Source organism: Muntiacus reevesi, unplaced genomic scaffold (genome assembly GCF_963930625.1).
Source record: "Muntiacus reevesi unplaced genomic scaffold, mMunRee1.1 SCAFFOLD_33, whole genome shotgun sequence".
Classification (NCBI taxonomy): domain Eukaryota; kingdom Metazoa; phylum Chordata; class Mammalia; order Artiodactyla; family Cervidae; genus Muntiacus; species Muntiacus reevesi.
In genome coordinates this window covers 1,324,184-1,346,760 of record NW_027078014.1, presented here as the reverse complement: position 1 = coordinate 1,346,760, position 22,577 = coordinate 1,324,184, and positions in this window count along the sequence as shown.

Below are 22,577 nucleotides of genomic sequence, written 5' to 3'. Positions count from 1 at the left end.
CTGAATCACGTGAAAATCACGTGGGAATGTCTTGTGAATCACGTGGGAATCAAGTGTGAATCACGTGAAAATCACGTGGGAATTTCGTGGGAATCACGTGGAAATCACGTGTCAATCGCGTGGAAATCACATGTCAATCACGTGGGAATCACGTGTCAATCACGTGGGAATCACGTGGCAATCACGTAGGAATCACGTGTCAATCAGGTGGGAATCACATGTCAATCACGAGTGAATCACGTGTCAATCACGTGGGAATCACGTGGCAATCACGTGGGAATCAAGTGTTAATCACGTGGGAATCACATGTCTATCACGTGGGAATCACGTGTCATTCACGTGGGAATCACCTGTCAATCACGTGGAAATCACGTGGGAATCAAGTGTTAATCACGTGGGAATCAAGTGTTAATCACGTGGGAATCACATGTCTATCACGTGGGAATCACGTGTCATTCACGTGGGAATCACGTGGGAATCAAGTGTTAATCACGTGGGAATCACCTGAGAATGACGTGGGAATCAAGTGTTAATCACGTGGGAATCACGTGGGAATCACTTGTCAATCACGTGGGAATCACTTGGGAATCTCAAGGGAATCACGTGTAAATCACGTGGGAATCACGTGGGAATCATGCATCAATCACGTGTCATTCACGTTGGAATCACGTGGGAATCACGTGTCAATCACGTGGGAATCACGTGGGAATCACGTGTCAATCACGTAGGAATCACTTGGGAATCGCATGGGAATCAGGTTTCAATCACGTGGGAATCACGTGGGAATCACGTGTCAATCACGTGGGAATCACGTGGAAATCACGTGTCAATCACGTTGGAATCACGAGGGAATCACGTGTCAATCACGTTGGAATCACGTGGGAATCACGTGTCAATCACGTGGGAATCACGTGGGAATCACGTGTCAATCACGTGGGAATCACTTGGGAATTTCATGGGAATCAGGTGTCAATCACGTGGGAATCACGTGGGAATCACGTGTCAATCACGTGGGAATCACGTGGAAATGATGTGCCAGTCACGTTGGAATCACGAGGGAATCACGTGTCAATCATGTGGGAGTCACGTGGGAATCTCGTGGGAATCAGGTGGGAATCACGTGTCAATCACGTGGAATTCACGTGGAAATCACGTGGGAATCACGTGTCAATCACGTGGGAATCACGTGTGAATCACGTGACATTCACTTGGGAATCACGTGGGAATCACGTGTCAATCACGTGGAAATCATGTGGGAATCACGTGGGAATCACGAGCCATTCACGTGGGAATCATGTGGGAATCACGTGTCAATCACGTGGGAATCACCTGGGAATCACGTGAGAATCACGTGGGAATCATGTGTCAATCAAGTGGGTATCATGTGGGAATCACGTGGGAATCACGTGTCAATCACGTGGGAATCACGAGGGTGTAATGTGGGAATCACATGGGAATCACGTGTCAATCACGTGGGAATCACGTAGGGATCACCTGTCAATCACATGGGAATCACGTTGGAATCACGTGTCACTCACGTGGGAATCACGAGGGAATCACGTGTCAGTCACGTGGGAACCTCGTGGGAATCACGTGTCAATCACGTGGGAATCACGTGGGAATCACGTGGGAATCACGTGGGAATCACGTGGGAATCAAGTGTGAATCACGTGAAAATCATGTGGGAATCACGTGTCAATCACGTGGAAATCACGTAGGCATCACTTGGGAATCAACTGGGAATCATGTGTCAATCACGTTGGAATAACGTGGGAATCACGTGGGAATCAGGTGTCAATCACGTGGGAATCACGTGGGCATACGTGGGAATGACGTGACAAGCATTTGGGAATCACGTGGAAATCACGTGTCATTCACATGGGAATCATGCGGCAATCACGTGGAAATCACGTGGGAGTCACGTGGGAATCACCTGGGAATCACGTGGGAATCACGTGTCAATCACGAGGGAATCACGTGGGAATCACATGGAAATCAGGTGACTATCACGTGGGAATCACGTGTCAATCACGTGGGAATCACGAGGGAATCACGTGGGAATCACGTGTCAATCACGAGGGAATCACGTGGGAATCACGTGGGAATCACGTGTCTATCACGTGGTAATCACGTGGAAATCACGTGTCAAACACGTGGGAATCACATGGGAGTCACGTGGGAATCATGTGGGAATCACGTGTCAATCACGTGGGAATCACGTGGGAATCACGTGTCAATCAAGGGGGAATCACGTGTCAATTACGTGGGAATCACGTGTCAATCACGTGGGAATCACGTGGCAATCACGTGGGAATCAAGTGATAATCACGTGGGAATCACGTGTCAATCACGTGGGAATCACGTGTCATTCACGTGGGAATCACGTGGGAATCACGTGGGAATCACGAGGGAATCACGTGGGAATCACGTGTCAATCACGAGGGAATCACGTGGGAATCACGTGGGAATCACGTGTCTATCACGTGCTAATCACGTGGGAATCACGTGTCAATCACGTGGGAATCACATGGGAGTCACGTGGGAATCATGTGGGAATCAAGTGTCAATCACGAGGGAATCACGTGGGAATCACGTGTCAATCACGAGGGAATCACGTGGGAATCACGTGGGAATCACGTGTCTATCACGTGCTAATCACGTGGGAATCACGTGTCAATCACGTGGGAATCACATGGGAGTCACGTGGGAATCATGTGGGAATCAAGTGTCAATCACGTGGGAATCACGTGGGAATCACGTGTCAATCAAGGGGGAATCACGTGTCAATTACGTGGGAATCACGTGTCAATCACGTGGGAATCACGTGGCAATCACGTGGGAATCAAGTGATAATCACGTGGGAATCACGTGTCAATCACGTGGGAATAACGTGTCATTCACGTGGGAATCACGTGGGAATCACGTGGGAATCAAGTGTTAATCACGTGGGAATCACGTGTCAATCACGTGGGAATCACGTGTCATTCACGTGGGAATCACGTGGGAATCACGTGGGAATCAAGTGTTAATCACGTGTCAATCACGTGGGAATCATGCGTCAATCACGTGTCATTCACCTAGGAATCACGTGGGAATCACGTGTCAATCACGTGGGAATCACGTGGGAATCACGTGTCAATCACGTGGGAATCACTTGGGAATTTCATGGGAATCAGGTGTCAATCACGTGGGAATCACGTGGGAATCACCTGTCAATCACGTGGGAATCACGTGGAAATGACGTGCCAGTCACGTTGGAATCACGAGGGAATCACGTGTCAATCATGTGGGAGTCACGTGGGAATCTCGTGGGAATCAGGTGGGAATCACGTGTCAATCACGTGGAATTCACGTGGGAATCACGTGGGAATCACGTGTCAATCACGTGGGAATCACGTGTGAATCACGTGACATTCACTTGGGAATCACGTGGGAATCACGTGTCAATCACGTGGAAATCACGTGGGAATCACGTGGGAATCACGAGCCATTCACGTGGGAATCACGTGGGAATCACGTGTCAATCACGTGGGAATCACCTGGGAATCACGTGAGAATCACGTGGGAATCATGTGTCAATCAAGTGGGTATCATGTGGGAATCACATGGGAATCACGTGTCAATCATGTGGGAATCACGTAGGGATCACGTGTCAATCACATGGGAATCACGTTGGAATCACGTGTCATTCACGTGGGAATCACGAGGGAATCACGTGTCAATCACGTGGGAACCTCGTGGGAATCACGTGTCAATCACGTGGGAATCACGTGGGAATCACGTGGGAATCAAGTGTGAATCACGTGAAAATCATGTGGGAATCACGTGTCAATCACGTGGAAATCACGTAGGCATCACGTGGGAATCATCTGGGAATCACGTGTCAATCACGTTGGAATCACGTGGGAATCACGTGGGAATCAGGTGTCAATCACGTGGGAATCACGTTGGCAACGTGAGAATGACGTGACAAGCATTTGGGAATCACGTGGGAATCACATGTCAATCACATGGGAATCATGCGGCAATCACGTGGGAATCACGTGGGAGTCACGTGGGAATCACGTGGGAATCACGTGGGAATCACGTGTCAATCACGAGGGAATCACGTGGGAATCACATGGAAATCACGTGTCTATCACGTGGGAATCACGTGTCAATCACGTGGGAATCACGAGGGAATCACGTGGGAATCACGTGTCAATCACGAGGGAATCACGTGGGAATCACGTGGGAATCACGTGTCTATCACGTGGTAATCACGTGGGAATCACGTGTCAATCACGAGGGAATCACGTGGGAATCACGTGGGAATCACGTGTCTATCACGTGTCAATCAAGGGGGAATCACGTGTCAATTACGTGGGAATCTCGTGTCAATCACGTGGGAATCACGTGGCAATCAGGAGGGAATCACGTGTCAATCACTTGGGAATCACGTGGGAATCACGTGTCAATCACGTGGGAATCACGTGGGAATCACGTGTCAATCACGTGGGAATTAGGTGGGAATCACGTGTCAATCACGTGGGAATCACGAGGGAGTCACGTGGGAATCCCGTGGGAATCAAGTGTCAATCACGGGGGAATGACGTGGGAATGTGTCAATCACGTGGGAATCACGTGGGAATCACGTGTCAATCACATGGGAATCACGAGGGAGTCACGTGGGAATCCCGTGGGAATCACGTGTCAATCACGTGGGAATAACGTGGGAATGTGTCAATCACGTGGGAATCATGTGGGAATCACTTGCCATTTACGTGGGAATCACGTGGGAATGACGTGGGAATCACGTGTAAATCACGTGGGAATCACGAGGAAGTCACGTGGGAATCCCGTGGGAATCACGTGTAAATCCCGTGGGAATCATGTGTCAACCACATGGGACTCACGTGGGAATCACGTGTAAATCACGTGGGAATCACATGGGAATCACGTGTCAGTCACGTGGGAATTAGGTGGGAATCACGTGTCAATCACGTGGGAATCACGAGGGAGTCACGTGGGAATCCCGTGGGAATGTGTCAATCACGTGGGAATCACCCGGTAATTACGTGTCAAACACGTGGGAATTAGGTGGAAATCACGTGTCAATCACGTGGGAATCACGAGGGAGTCACGTGGGAATCCCGTGGGAATCACGGGTCAATCACGTGGGAATCACGTGGGAATGTGTCAATCACGTGGGAATCACGTGGGAATCATGTATCAATCAAATGGGACTCACGTGGGAATCACGTGTCAATCACGTGGCAATCACGAGGGAATCACGTGTCAATCACGTGGGAATCACGTGTCAATCACGTGGGAATCACGTGGGAATCACGAGGAAATCATTTGTCAATCACATGGGACTCACGTGGGAATCACGTTTCAATCACGTGGCAATCACGAGGGAATCACGTGTCAATCACGTGGGAATGACGTGTCAATCACGTGGGAATCACGTGGGAATCACGTGTCAATCACGTGGGAATTAGGTGGGAAGCACGTGTCAATCACATAGGAATCATGAGGGAGTCACGTGGGAGTCCCGTGGGAATCACGTGTCAATCACGGGGGAATCACGTGGGAATGTGTCAATCACGTGGGAATCACGTGGTAATCACGTGTCAAACACGTGGGAATTAGGTGGGAATCACGTGTCAATCACGTGGGAATCACGAGGGAGTCACTTGGGAATCCCGTGGGTATCACGTATCAATCACGTGGGAATCACGTGGGAATGTGTCCATCACGTGGGAATCACGTGGGAATCATGTGTCAATCACATGGGACTCACGTGGGAATCACGTGTCAATCACGTGGCAATCACGAGGGAATCACGTGTCAATCACGTGGGAATCACGTGGGAATCACGTGTCAATCACGTGGGAATCACGTGGGAATCACGTGTCAATCACGTGGGAATTAGGTGGGAATCACGTGTCAATCACGTGGGAATCACGAGGGTGTCACGTGGGAATCCCGTGGGAATCACGTGTCAATCACGTGGGAATCACGTGGGAATGTGTCAATCACGTGGGAATCACGTGGGAATCACGTGTCAATCACGTGGGAATTAGGTGGGAATCACGTGTCAATCACGTGTGAATCAGGAGGGAGTCACGTGGGAATCCCGTGGGAATCACGTGTCAATCACGGGGGAATGAGGTGGGAATGTGTCAATCACGTGGGAATCACGTGGGAATCACGTGTCAATCACGTGGGAATCACGAGGGAGTCACATGGGAATCCCGTGGGAATCACGTGTCAATCACGGGGGAATCATGTCGGAATGTGTCAATCACGTGGGAATCATGTGGGAATTACTTGTCATTTACGTGGGAATCACGTGGGAATGACGTGGGAATCACGTGTCAATCACATGGGAATTAGGTTGGAATCACGTGTAAATCACGTGGGAATCACGAGGGAGTCACGGGGGAATCCCGTGGGAATCACGTGTAAATCACGTGGGAATCATGTGTCAATCACATGGGACTCACGTGGGAATCACGTGTCAATCACGTGGGAATCACGTGTCAATCACGTGGGAATCACATGGGAATCACGTGTCAGTCACGTGGGAATTAGGTTGGAATCACGTGTCAATCACGTGGGAAACACGAGGGAGTCACGTGGGAATCCCGTGGGAATGTGGCAATCACGTCGGAATCACCTGGGAATCACGTGTCCAACACGTAGGAATTATGTGGAAATCACGTGTCAATCACGTGGGAATCACGTGGGAGTCACGTGGGAATCCCGTGGGAATCACGTGTCAATCACGTGGGAATCACTTGTCAATCACGTGGGAATCCCGTGGGAATCACGTGTCAATCACGTGGGAATCACGAGGGAGTCACGTGGGAAACCCGTGGGAATCACGTGTCAATCACGTGGGAATCACGTGTCAATCACGTGGGAATCACGTGGGAATCACGTGTCAATCACGTGGGAGTCACGTGTCAATCACGTGGGAATCACGTGGGAATCACGTGTCAATCACGTGGGAATCACGTGGGAATGTGTCAATCACGTGGGAATCAGGTGGGAATCACGTGTCAAACACGTGGGAATTAGGTTGGAATCACGTGTAAATCAGGTGGGAATCACGAGGTAGTCACGTGGGAATCCCGTGGGAATCACGTGTCAATCACGTGGGAATCACGTGGGAATGTATCAATTACGTGGGAATCACGTGTCAATCACGTGGGAATAAGGTGGGAATCACGAGTCAATCACGTGGGAATCACGTGTCAATCACATGGGAATCACGTGAGAATCACGTGGGAATCACGTGGGAATCACGTGTAAAACACGTGGGAATCATGTGTCAATCACATGGGTCTCACGTGGGAATCACATTTCAATCACGTGGCAATCACGAGGGAATCACGTGTCAATCACGTGGGAATCACGTGGGAATGACGTGTCAATCACGTGGGAATCACGTGACAATCACGTGGGAATTAGGTGGGAATCACATGTCAATCACGTGGGAATCACGAGGGAGTCATGTGGGAGTCCCGTGGGAATCACGTGACAATCACGGGGGAATCACGTGGGAATGTGTCAATCACGTGGGAATCACGTGGGAATCACGTGTCAATCACGTGGGAATCACGTGGGAATGTGTCAATCACGTCGGAATCACGTGGGAATCACGTGTCAATCACGTGGGAATCACGAGTGTGTCACGTGGGAATCCCGTGGGAATCACGTGTCAATCACGTGGGAATCACGTGGGAATGTGTCAATCACGTGGGAATCACGTGTCAATCACGTGGGAATTAGGTGGAAATCACGTGTCAATCACGTGGGTATCACGAGGGAGTCACGTGGGAATCCGGTGGGAATCACCTGTCAATCACGTGGGAATCACGTGTCAATCACATGGGGATCAAGTGGGAATCACGTGTCAATCACGTGGGAATAAGGTGGGAATCACGTGTCAATCACGTGGGAATCACGAGGGAATCACGTGGGAATCCCGTGGGAATCACGAGTCAATCACGTGGGAATCACGTGGGAATCACGTGTCAATCACGTGGGAATCAGGTGTCAATGACATGGGAATCACGTGAGAATCACGTGGGAATCCCGTGGGAATCACGTGTCAATCACGGGGGAATCACGTGGGAATTTGTCAATCACGTGGGAATCACGTGGGAATCACGTGTCAATCACGTGGGAATTGGGTGGGAATCACGTGTCAATCACGTGGGAATCCCGTGGGAATCACCTGTCAATCACGTGGGAATCAGGTGTCAATGACATGGGAATCACGTGAGAATCACGTGGGAATCACTTGTAAATCACGTGGGAATCATGTGTCAATCACATGGGACTAACGTGGGAATCACGTGTCAATCACGTGGGAATCACGTGTCATTCACGTGGGAATCACGTGGGAATCACGTGGGAATCACGAGGGAATCACGTGGGAATCACGTGTCAATCACGAGGGAATCACGTGGGAATCACGTGGGAATCACGTGTCTATCACGTGCTAATCACGTGGGAATCACGTGTCAATCACGTGGGAATCACATGGGAGTCACGTGGGAATCATGTGGGAATCACGTGTCAATCACGTGGGAATCACGTGGGAATCACGTGTCAATCAAGGGGGAATCACGTGTCAATTACGTGGGAATCACGTGTCAATCACGTGGTAATCACGTGGCAATCACGTGGGAATCAAGTGATAATCACGTGGGAATCACGTGTCAATCACGTGGGAATCACGTGTCATTCACGTGGGAATCACGTGGGAATCACGTGGGAATCAAGTGTTAATCACGTGGGAATCACGTGTCAATCACGTGGGAATCACGTGTCATTCACGTGGGAATCACGTGGGAATCACGTGGGAATCAAGTGTTAATCACGTGTCAATCACGTGGGAATCATGCGTCAATCACGTGTCATTCACCTTGGAATCACGTGGGAATCACGTGTCAATCACGTGGGAATCACGTGGGAATCACGTGTCAATCACGTGGGAATCACTTGGGAATTTCATGGGAATCAGGTGTCAATCACGTGGGAATCACGTGGGAATCACGTGTCAATCACGTGGGAGTCAAGTGGAAATGACGTGCCAGTCACGTTGGAATCACGAGGGAATCACGTGTCACTCATGTCGGAGTCACGTGGGAATCTCGTGGGAATCAGGTGGGAATCACGTGTCAATCACGTGGAATTCACGTGGGAATCACGAGGGAATCACGAGTCAATTACGTGGGAACCTCGTGGGAATCACGTGTCAATCACGTGGAAATCACGTGGGAATCACGTGGGAATCACGTGGGAATCAAGTGTGAATCACGTGAAAATCATGTGGGAATCACGTGTCAATCACGTGGAAATCACGTAGGCATCACGTGGGAATCATCTGGGAATCACGTGTCAATCACGTTGGAATCACGTGGGAATCAAGTGGGAATCAGGTGTCAATCACGTGGGAATCACGTGGGCAACGTGAGAATGACGTGACAAGCATTTGGGAATCACGTGGGAATCACGTGTCAGTCACGTGGGAATCACATGGGAGTCACGTGGGAATCATGTGGGAATCACGTGTCAATCACGTGGGAATCACGTGGGAATCACGTGTCAATCAAGGGGGAATCACGTGTCAATTACGTGGGAATCACGTGTCAATCACGTGGGAATCACATGGCAATCACGTGGGAATCAAGTGATAATCACGTGGGAATCACGTGTCAATCACGTGGGAATCACGTGTCATTCACGTGGGAATCACGTGGGAATCACGTGGGAATCAAGTGTTAATCACGTGGGAATCACGTGTCAATCACGTGGGAATCACGTGTCATTCACGTGGGAATCACGTGGGAATCACGTGGGAATCAAGTGTTAATCACGTGCCAATCACGTGGGAATCATGCGTCAATCACGTGTCATTCACCTTGGAATCACGTGGGAATCACGTGTCAATCACGTGGGAATCACTTGGGAATTTCATGGGAATCAGGTGTCAATCACGTGGGAATCACGTGGGAATCACGTGTCAATCACGTGGGAGTCAAGTGGAAATGACGTGCCAGTCACGTTGGAATCACGAGGGAATCACGTGTCAATCATGTGGGAGTCACGTGGGAATCTCGTGGGAATCAGGTGGGAATCACGTGTCAATCACGTGGAATTCACGTGGGAATCAAGTGGGAATCACGTGTCAATCACGTGGGAATCACGTGTGAATCACGTGACATTCACTTGGGAATCACGTGGGAATCACGTGTCAATCACGTGGAAATCACGTGGGAATCACGTAGGAATCACGAGCCATTCACGTGGGAATCACGTGGGAATCACGTGTCAATCACGTGGGAATCACCTGGGAATCACGTGAGAATCACGTGGGAATCATGTGTCAATCAAGTGGGTATCATGTGGGAATCACATGGGAATCACGTGTCAATCACGTGGGAATCACGTAGGGATCACGTGTCAATCACATGGGAATCACGTTGGAATCACGTGTCATTCACGTGGGAATCACGAGGGAATCACGTGTCAATCACGTGGGAACCTCGTGGGAATCACGTGTCAATCACGTGGAAATCACGTGGGAATCACGTGGGAATCACGTGGGAATCAAGTGTGAATCACGTGAAAATCATGTGGGAATCACGTGTCAATCACGTGGAAATCACGTAGGCATCACGTGGGAATCATCTGGGAATCACGTGTCAATCACGTTGGAATCACGTGGGAATCACATGGGAATCAGGTGTCAATCACGTGGGAATCACGTGGGCAACGTGAGAATGACGTGACAAGCATTTGGGAATCACGTGGGAATCACATGTCAATCACATGGGAATCATGCGGCAATCACGTGGGAATCACGTGGGAGTCACGTGGGAATCACGTGGGAATCACGTGGGAATCACGTGTCAATCACGAGGGAATCATGTGGGAATCACATGGAAATCACGTGTCTATCACGTGGGAATCACGTGTCAATCACGTGGGAATCACGTGGCAATCACGTAGGAATCACGTGTCAATCAGGTGGGAATCACATGTCAATCACGAGTGAATCACGTGTCAATCACGTGGGAATCACGTGGCAATCACGTGGGAATCAAGTGTTAATCACGTGGGAATCACATGTCTATCACGTGGGAATCACGTGTCATTCACGTGGGAATCACCTGTCAATCACGTGGGAATCACGTGGGAATCACGTGGGAATCAAGTGTTAATCACGTGGGAATCACATGTCTATCACGTGGGAATCACGTGTCATTCACGTGGGAATCACGTGGGAATCAAGTGTTAATCACGTGGGAATCAAGTGTTAATCACGTGGGAATCACGTGGGAATCACTTGTCAATCACGTGGGAATCACTTGGGAATCTCAAGGGAATCACGTGTAAATCACGTGGGAGTCACGTGGGAATCATGCATCAATCACGTGTCATTCACGTTGGAATCACGTGGGAATCACGTGTCAATCACGTGGGAATCACGTGGGAATCACGTGTCAATCACGTAGGAATCACTTGGGAATCTCATGGGAATCAGGTTTCAATCACGTGGGAATCACGTGGGAATCACGTGTCAATCACGTGGGAATCACGTGGAAATCACGTGTCAATCACATTGGAATCACGAGGGAATCACGTGTCAATCACGTTGGAATCACGAGGGAATCACGTGTCAATCACGAGGGAATCACGTGGGAATCACGTGGGAATCACATGGGAATCACGCGTCAATCACGTGGGAATCACGTGGGAATCTTGCATCAATCACCTGGGAATCACGTGGGAATCACAGGGGAATCATGCGTCAATCACGTGGGAATCACATGGGAATCTTGCATCAATCACCTGGGAATCACGTGGGAGTCACGTGGGAATCACGTGGGAATCACGTGGGAATCACGTGTCAATCACGTGGAATTCAAGTTGGAATCACGTGGGAATCACGTAGAAATCAAATGTCAATCACGTGGAAATCACGTGGCAATCACGTGGGAATCACGAGGGAATCACGTGTCAATCACGTGTGAATCACGTGGGAATCACTTGTCAATCACGTGGGATTCACGTGGGAATCATGTTGAAATTACGTGGGAATCACGTGTCAATCAAGTGATCATCACGTGGGCATCCCGTGGGAATCATTTGGGAATCACGTGTCAATCACGTTGGAATCACTTTGGAATCACGTGGGAATCAAGTGTGAATCACGTGAAAATCACGTGGGAATCTCATGGGAATCACGTGGGAATCACGTGTCAATCACGTGTGAATCACGTGGGAATCACTTGTCAATCACGTGGGATTCAAGAGGGAATCATGTTGAAATTACGTGGGAATCACGTGTCAATCAAGTGATCATCACATGGGCATCACGTGGGAATCATTTGGGAATCACGTGTCAATCAGGTTGGAATCACTTGGGAATCACGTGGGAATCAAGTGTGAATCACGTGAAAATCACGTGGGAATCTCGTGGGAATCACGTGGGAATCTCCTGGGAATCAGGTGTCAATCACGTGGTAATCACGATGGAATCACGTGGGAATCACGTGCCAATCTCGTGGGAATCACGTGGGAGTCACGTGGGAATCCCGTGGGAATCACGTGTCAATCACGTGGGAATCACTTGTCAATCACGTGGGAATCCCGTGGGAATCACGTGTCAATCACGTGGGAATCACGAGGGAGTCACGTGGGAAACCCGTGGGAATCACGTGTCAATCACGTGGGAATCACGTGTCAATCACGTGGGAATCACGTGGGAATCACGTGTCAATCACGTGGGAGTCACGTGTCAATCACGTGGGAATCACGTGGGAATCACGTGTCAATCACGTGGGAATCACGTGGGAATGTGTCAATCACGTGGGAATCAGGTGGGAATCACGTGTCAAACACGTGGGAATTAGGTTGGAATCACGTGTAAATCAGGTGGGAATCACGAGGTAGTCACGTGGGAATCCCGTGGGAATCACGTGTCAATCACGTGGGAATCACGTGGGAATGTATCAATTACGTGGGAATCACGTGTCAATCACGTGGGAATAAGGTGGGAATCACGAGTCAATCACGTGGGAATCACGTGTCAATCACATGGGAATCACGTGAGAATCACGTGGGAATCACGTGGGAATCACGTGTAAAACACGTGGGAATCATGTGTCAATCACATGGGTCTCACGTGGGAATCACATTTCAATCACGTGGCAATCACGAGGGAATCACGTGTCAATCACGTGGGAATCACGTGGGAATGACGTGTCAATCACGTGGGAATCACGTGACAATCACGTGGGAATTAGGTGGGAATCACATGTCAATCACGTGGGAATCACGAGGGAGTCATGTGGGAGTCCCGTGGGAATCACGTGACAATCACGGGGGAAACACGTGGGAATGTGTCAATCACGTGGGAATCATGTGGGAATCACGTGTCAATCACGTGGGAATCACGTGGGAATGTGTCAATCACGTGGGAATCACGTGGGAATCACGTGTCAATCACGTGGGAATCACGAGTGTGTCACGTGGGAATCCCGTGGGAATCACGTGTCAATCACGTGGGAATCACGTGGGAATGTGTCAATCACGTGGGAATCACGTGGGAATCACGTGTCAATCACGTGGGAATTAGGTGGAAATCACGTGTCAATCACGTGGGTATCACGAGGGAGTCACGTGGGAATCCGGTGGGAATCACCTGTCAATCACGTGGGAATCACGTGTCAATCACATGGGGATCACGTGGGAATCACGTGTCAATCACGTGGGGATAAGGTGGGAATCACGTGTCAATCACGTGGGAATCACGAGGGAATCACGTGGGAATCCCGTGGGAATCACGAGTCAATCACGTGGGAATCACGTGGGAATCACGTGTCAATCACGTGGGAATGAGGTGTCAATGACATGGGAATCACGTGAGAATCACGTGGGAATCCCGTGGGAATCACGTGTCAATCACGGGGGAATCACGTGGGAATTTGTCAATCACGTGGGAATCACGTGGGAATCACGTGTCAATCACGTGGGAATTGGGTGGGAATCACGTGTCAATCACGTGGGAATCCCGTGGGAATCACCTGTCAATCACGTGGGAATCAGGTGTCAATGACATGGGAATCACGTGAGAATCACGTGGGAATCACTTGTAAATCACGTGGGAATCATGTGTCAATCACATGGGACTCACGTGGGAATCACGTGTCAATCACGTGGGAATCACGTGTCATTCACGTGGGAATCACTTGGGAATCACGTGGGAATCACGAGGGAATCACGTGGGAATCACGTGTCAATCACGAGGGAATCACGTGGGAATCACGTGGGAATCACGTGTCTATCACGTGCTAATCACGTGGGAATCACGTGTCAATCACGTGGGAATCACATGGGAGTCACGTGGGAATCATGTGGGAATCACGTGTCAATCACGTGGGAATCACGTGGGAATCACGTGTCAATCAAGGGGGAATCACGTGTCAATTACGTGGGAATCACGTGTCAATCACGTGGTAATCACGTGGCAATCACGTGGGAATCAAGTGATAATCACGTGGGAATCACGTGTCAATCACGTGGGAATCACGTGTCATTCACGTGGGAATCACGTGGGAATCACGTGGGAATCAAGTGTTAATCACGTGGGACTCACGTGTCAATCACGTGGGAATCACGTGTCATTCACGTGGGAATCACGTGGGAATCACGTGTCAATCACGTGTGAATCACGTGGGAATCACTTGTCAATCACGTGGGATTCAAGAGGGAATCATGTTGAAATTACGTGGGAATCACGTGTCAATCAAGTGATCATCACATGGGCATCACGTGGGAATCATTTGGGAATCACGTGTCAATCAGGTTGGAATCACTTGGGAATCACGTGGGAATCAAGTGTGAATCACGTGAAAATCACGTGGGAATCTCGTGGGAATCACGTGGGAATCTCCTGGGAATCAGGTGTCAATCACGTGGTAATCACGATGGAATCACGTGGGAATCACGTGCCAATCTCGTGGGAATCACGTGGGAGTCACGTGGGAATCCCGTGGGAATCACGTGTCAATCACGTGGGAATCACTTGTCAATCACGTGGGAATCCCGTGGGAATCACGTGTCAATCACGTGGGAATCACGAGGGAGTCACGTGGGAAACCCGTGGGAATCACGTGTCAATCACGTGGGAATCACGTGTCAATCACGTGGGAATCACGTGGGAATCACGTGTCAATCACGTGGGAGTCACGTGTCAATCACGTGGGAATCACGTGGGAATCACGTGTCAATCACGTGGGAATCACGTGGGAATGTGTCAATCACGTGGGAATCAGGTGGGAATCACGTGTCAAACACGTGGGAATTAGGTTGGAATCACGTGTAAATCAGGTGGGAATCACGAGGTAGTCACGTGGGAATCCCGTGGGAATCACGTGTCAATCACGTGGGAATCACGTGGGAATGTATCAATTACGTGGGAATCACGTGTCAATCACGTGGGAATAAGGTGGGAATCACGAGTCAATCACGTGGGAATCACGTGTCAATCACATGGGAATCACGTGAGAATCACGTGGGAATCACGTGGGAATCACGTGTAAAACACGTGGGAATCATGTGTCAATCACATGGGTCTCACGTGGGAATCACATTTCAATCACGTGGCAATCACGAGGGAATCACGTGTCAATCACGTGGGAATCACGTGGGAATGACGTGTCAATCACGTGGGAATCACGTGACAATCACGTGGGAATTAGGTGGGAATCACATGTCAATCACGTGGGAATCACGAGGGAGTCATGTGGGAGTCCCGTGGGAATCACGTGACAATCACGGGGGAAACACGTGGGAATGTGTCAATCACGTGGGAATCATGTGGGAATCACGTGTCAATCACGTGGGAATCACGTGGGAATGTGTCAATCACGTGGGAATCACGTGGGAATCACGTGTCAATCACGTGGGAATCACGAGTGTGTCACGTGGGAATCCCGTGGGAATCACGTGTCAATCACGTGGGAATCACGTGGGAATGTGTCAATCACGTGGGAATCACGTGGGAATCACGTGTCAATCACGTGGGAATTAGGTGGAAATCACGTGTCAATCACGTGGGTATCACGAGGGAGTCACGTGGGAATCCGGTGGGAATCACCTGTCAATCACGTGGGAATCACGTGTCAATCACATGGGGATCACGTGGGAATCACGTGTCAATCACGTGGGGATAAGGTGGGAATCACGTGTCAATCACGTGGGAATCACGAGGGAATCACGTGGGAATCCCGTGGGAATCACGAGTCAATCACGTGGGAATCACGTGGGAATCACGTGTCAATCACGTGGGAATGAGGTGTCAATGACATGGGAATCACGTGAGAATCACGTGGGAATCCCGTGGGAATCACGTGTCAATCACGGGGGAATCACGTGGGAATTTGTCAATCACGTGGGAATCACGTGGGAATCACGTGTCAATCACGTGGGAATTGGGTGGGAATCACGTGTCAATCACGTGGGAATCCCGTGGGAATCACCTGTCAATCACGTGGGAATCAGGTGTCAATGACATGGGAATCACGTGAGAATCACGTGGGAATCACTTGTAAATCACGTGGGAATCATGTGTCAATCACATGGGACTCACGTGGGAATCACGTGTCAATCACGTGGGAATCACGTGTCATTCACGTGGGAATCACGTGGGAATCACGTGGGAATCACGAGGGAATCACGTGGGAATCACGTGTCAATCACGAGGGAATCACGTGGGAATCACGTGGGAATCACGTGTCTATCACGTGCTAATCACGTGGGAATCACGTGTCAATCACGTGGGAATCACATGGGAGTCACGTGGGAATCATGTGGGAATCACGTGTCAATCACGTGGGAATCACGTGGGAATCACGTGTCAATCAAGGGGGAATCACGTGTCAATTACGTGGGAATCACGTGTCAATCACGTGGTAATCACGTGGCAATCACGTGGGAATCAAGTGATAATCACGTGGGAATCACGTGTCAATCACGTGGGAATCACGTGTCATTCACGTGGGAATCACGTGGGAATCACGTGGGAATCAAGTGTTAATCACGTGGGACTCACGTGTCAATCACGTGGGAATCACGTGTCATTCACGTGGGAATCACGTGGGAATCACGTGGGAATCAAGTGTTAATCACGTGTCAATCACGTGGGAATCATGCGTCAATCACGTGTCATTCACCTTGGAATCACGTGGGAATCACGTGTCAATCACGTGGGAATCACGTGGGAATCACGTGTCAATCACGTGGGAATCACTTGGGAATTTCATGGGAATCAGGTGTCAATCACGTGGGAATCACGTGGGAATCACGTGTCAATCACGTGGGAGTCAAGTGGAAATGACGTGCCAGTCACGTTGGAATCACGAGGGAATCACGTGTCAATCATGTCGGAGTCACGTAGGAATCTCGTGGGAATCAGGTGGGAATCACGTGTCAATCACGTGGAATTCACGTGGGAATCACGAGGGAATCACGAGTCAATTACGTGGGAACCTCGTGGGAATCACGTGTCAATCACGTGGAAATCACGTGGGAATCACGTGGGAATCACGTGGGAATCAAGTGTGAATCACGTGAAAATCATGTGGGAATCACGTGTAAATCACGTGGAAATCACGTAGGCATCACGTGGGAATCATCTGGGAATCACGTGTCAATCACGTTGGAATCACGTGGGAATCAAGTGGGAATCTGGTGTCAATCACGTGGGAATCACGTGGGCAACGTGAGAATGACGTGACAAGCATTTGGGAATCACGTGGGAATCACGTGTCAGTCACGTGGGAATCACATGGGAGTCACGTGGGAATCATGTGGGAATCACGTGTCAATCACGTGGGAATCACGTGGGAATCACGTGTCAATCAAGGGGGAATCACGTGTCAATTACGTGGGAATCACGTGTCAATCACGTGGGAATCACATGGCAATCACGTGGGAATCAAGTGATAATCACGTGGGAATCACCTGTCAATCACGTGGGAATCACGTGTCATTCACGTGGGAATCACGTGGGAATCACGTGGGAATCAAGTGTTAATCACGTGGGAATCACGTGTCAATCACGTGGGAATCACGTGTCATTCACGTGGGAATCACGTGGGAATCACGTGGGAATCAAGTGTTAATCACGTGTCAATCACGTGGGAATCATGCGTCAATCACGTGTCATTCACCTTGGAATCACGTGGGAATCACGTGTCAATCACGTGGGAATCACTTGGGAATTTCATGGGAATCAGGTGTCAATCACGTGGGAATCACGTGGGAATCACGTGTCAATCACGTGGGAGTCAAGTGGAAATGACGTGCCAGTCACGTTGGAATCACGAGGGAATCACGTGTCAATCATGTGGGAGTCACGTGGGAATCTCGTGGGAATCAGGTGGGAATCACGTGTCAATCACGTGGAATTCACGTGGGAATCAAGTGGTAATCACGTGTCAATCACGTGGGAATCACGTGTGAATCACGTGACATTCACTTGGGAATCACGTGGGAATCACGTGTCAATCACGTGGAAATCACGTGGGAATCACGTAGGAATCACGAGCCATTCACGTGGGAATCACGTGGGAATCACGTGTCAACCACGTGGGAATCACCTGGGAATCACGTGAGAATCACGTGGGAATCATGTGTCAATCAAGTGGGTATCATGTGGGAATCACATGGGAATCACGTGTCAATCACGTGGGAATCACGTAGGGATCACGTGTCAATCACATGGGAATCACGTTGGAATCACGTGTCATTCACGTGGGAATCACGAGGGAATCACGTGTCAATCACGTGGGAACCTCGTGGGAATCACGTGTCAATCACGTGGAAATCACGTGGGAATCACGTGGGAATCACGTGGGAATCAAGTGTGAATCACGTGAAAATCATGTGGGAATCACGTGTCAATCACGTGGAAATCACGTAGGCATCACGTGGGAATCATCTGGGAATCACGTGTCAATCACGTTGGAATCACGTGGGAATCACATGGGAATCAGGTGTCAATCACGTGGGAATCACGTGGGCAACGTGAGAATGACGTGACAAGCATTTGGGAATCACGTGGGAATCACATGTCAATCACATGGGAATCATGCGGCAATCACGTGGGAATCACGTGGGAGTCACGTGGGAATCACGTGGGAATCACGTGGGAATCACGTGTCAATCACGAGGGAATCATGTGGGAATCACATGGAAATCACGTGTCTATCACGTGGGAATCACGTGTCAATCACGTGGGAATCACGTGGCAATCACGTAGGAATCACGTGTCAATCAGGTGGGAATCACATGTCAATCACGAGTGAATCACGTGTCAATCACGTGGGAATCACGTGGCAATCACGTGGGAATCAAGTGTTAATCACGTGGGAATCACATGTCTATCACGTGGGAATCACGTGTCATTCACGTGGGAATCACCTGTCAATCACGTGGGAATCAAGTGTTAATCACGTGGGAATCACGTGTCATTCACGTGGGAATCACGTGGGAATCAAGTGTTAATCACGTGGGAATCAAGTGTTAATCACGTGGGAATCACGTGGGAATCACTTGTCAATCACGTGGGAATCACTTGGGAATCTCAAGGGAATCACGTGTAAATCACGTGGGAGTCACGTGGGAATCATGCATCAATCACGTGTCATTCACGTTGGAATCACGTGGGAATCACGTGTCAATCACGTGGGAATCACGTGGGAATCACGTGTCAATCACGTAGGAATCACTTGGGAATCTCATGGGAATCAGGTTTCAATCACGTGGGAATCACGTGGGAATCACGTGTCAATCACGTGGGAATCACGTGGAAATCACGTGTCAATCACATTGGAATCACGAGGGAATCACGTGTCAATCACGTTGGAATCACGAGGGAATCACGTGTCAATCACGAGGGAATCACGTGGGAATCACGTGGGAATCACATGGGAATCATGCGTCAATCAGGTGGGAATCACGTGGGAATCTTGCATCAATCACCTGGGAATCACGTGGGAATCACAGGGGAATCATGCGTCAATCACGTGGGAATCACATGGGAATCTTGCATCAATCACCTGGGAATCACGTGGGAGTCACGTGGGAATCACGTGGGAATCACGTGGGAATCACGTGTCAATCACGTGGAATTCAAGTTGGAATCACGTGGGAATCACGTAGAAATCAAATGTCAATCACGTGGAAATCACGTGGCAATCACGTGGGAATCACGAGGGAATCACGTGTCAATCACGTGTGAATCACGTGGGAATCACTTGTCAATCACGTGGGATTCACGTGGGAATCATGTTGAAATTACGTGGGAATCACGTGTCAATCAAGTGATCATCACGTGGGCATCACGTGGGAATCATTTGGGAATCACGTGTCAATCACGTTGGAATCACTTTGGAATCACGTTGGAATCAAGTGTGAATCACGTGAAAATCACGTGGGAATCTCATGGGAATCACGTGGGAATCACGTGTCAATCACGTGTGAATCACGTGGGAATCACTTGTCAATCACGTGGGATTCAAGAGGGAATCATGTTGAAATTACGTGGGAATCACGTGTCAATCAAGTGATCATCACATGGGCATCACGTGGGAATCATTTGGGAATCACGTGTCAATCACGTTGGAATCACTTGGGAATCACGTGGGAATCAAGTGTGAATCACGTGAAAATCACGTGGGAATCTCGTGGGAATCACGTGGGAATCTCCTGGGAATCAGGTGTCAATCACGTGGTAATCACGATGGAATCACGTGGGAATCACGTGCCAATCTCGTGGAAATCACGTGGGCATCCCTTGGGAATGACGTGACAATCATTTGTGAATCACGTGGGAGTCATGTGGGAGTCAGGTGGGAATCACGTGTCAATCACGTGGGAATCACGATGGAATCACGTGGGAATCACGTGTCAATCACGTATCAATCACGTGGGAATCACGTGGGAATAACGTGGCAATCACGAGGGAATCACGCGGGAACACGTGTCAATCACGTGGGAATCCCGAGGGAATCACGTGTCAATCACGTGGGAATCACGCGGGAATCACGTGTCAATCACTTGGGAATTTCGTGGGAATCACGTGTCAATCACGTGGGAATCACGTGTCAATCACGAGGGAATCACGAGGGAATCACGTGTCAATCACGTGTGATTCACGTGGGAATCACTTGTCAATCACGTGGGATTCACGTGGGAATCATGTTGAAATTACTTGGGAATCACGTGTCAATCACGTGGGAATCACGTGGGATTCACGTGTCAATCACGTGGGAATCACGGGGGAATCACGTGTCAATCACTTGGGAATTTCGTGGGAATCACGTGTCAATCACGTGGGAATCACGCGGGAATCACGTGTCAATCACAGGGGAATCACGAGGGAATCATGTGTCAATCACGTGTGAATCACGTGGGAATCACTTGTCAATCACGTGGGATTCACGTGGGAATCATGTTGAAATTACGTGGGAATCACGTGGTATTCACGTGTGAATCACTTGACATTCACGTGGGAATCACATGGAAATCACATGTCAATCACGTGGGAATCACGTGGGAATCACGTGTTAATCACGTGGGAATCACCTGTGAATCACGTGGGAATCATGTATCAATCAAGTGGGTATCACGAGGGAATCTCGTGGCAATCACGTGTCAATCACGTGGGAATCACGTTGAATCACTTGTCAATCACATGGGAATCACGAGGGAGTCATGTGAGAATCACGTGTGAATCACGTGTCAATCACGTGGGAATCACGTAGGAATCACGTGTCAATCACGTGGTAATCACTTGGGAATCACGTGAGAATCACGTGGGAATCATGTCTGAATCACGTGAAAATCACGTGGGAATGTCTTGGGAATCACGTGGGAATCAAGTGTGAATCACGTGAAAATCACGTGGGAATCTCGTGGGAATCACGTGGAAATCACGTGTCAATCGCGTGGAAATCACATGTCAATCACGGGGGAATCACGTGTCAATCACGTGGGAATCACGTGGCAATCACGTAGGAATCACGTGTCAATCAGGTGGGAATCACATGTCAATCACGAGTGAATCACGTGTCAATCACGTGGGAATCACGTGGCAATCACGTGGGAATCAAGTGTTAATCACGTGGGAATCACATGTCTATCACGTGCGAATCACGTGTCATTCACGTGGGAATCACCTGTCAATCACGTGGGAATCACGTGGGAATCACGTGGGAATCAAGTGTTAATCACGTGGGAATCACATGTCTATCACGTGGAAATCACGTGTCATTCACGTGGGAATCACGTGGGAATCAAGTGTTAATCACGTGGGAATCACCTGAGAATGACGTGGGAATCAAGTGTTAATCACGTGGGAATCACGTGGGAATCACTTGTCAATCACGTGGGAATCACTTGGGAATCTCAAGGGAATCACGTGTAAATCACGTGGGAATCACGTGGGAATCATGCATCAATCACGTGTCATTCACGTTGGAATCACGTGGGAATCACGTGTC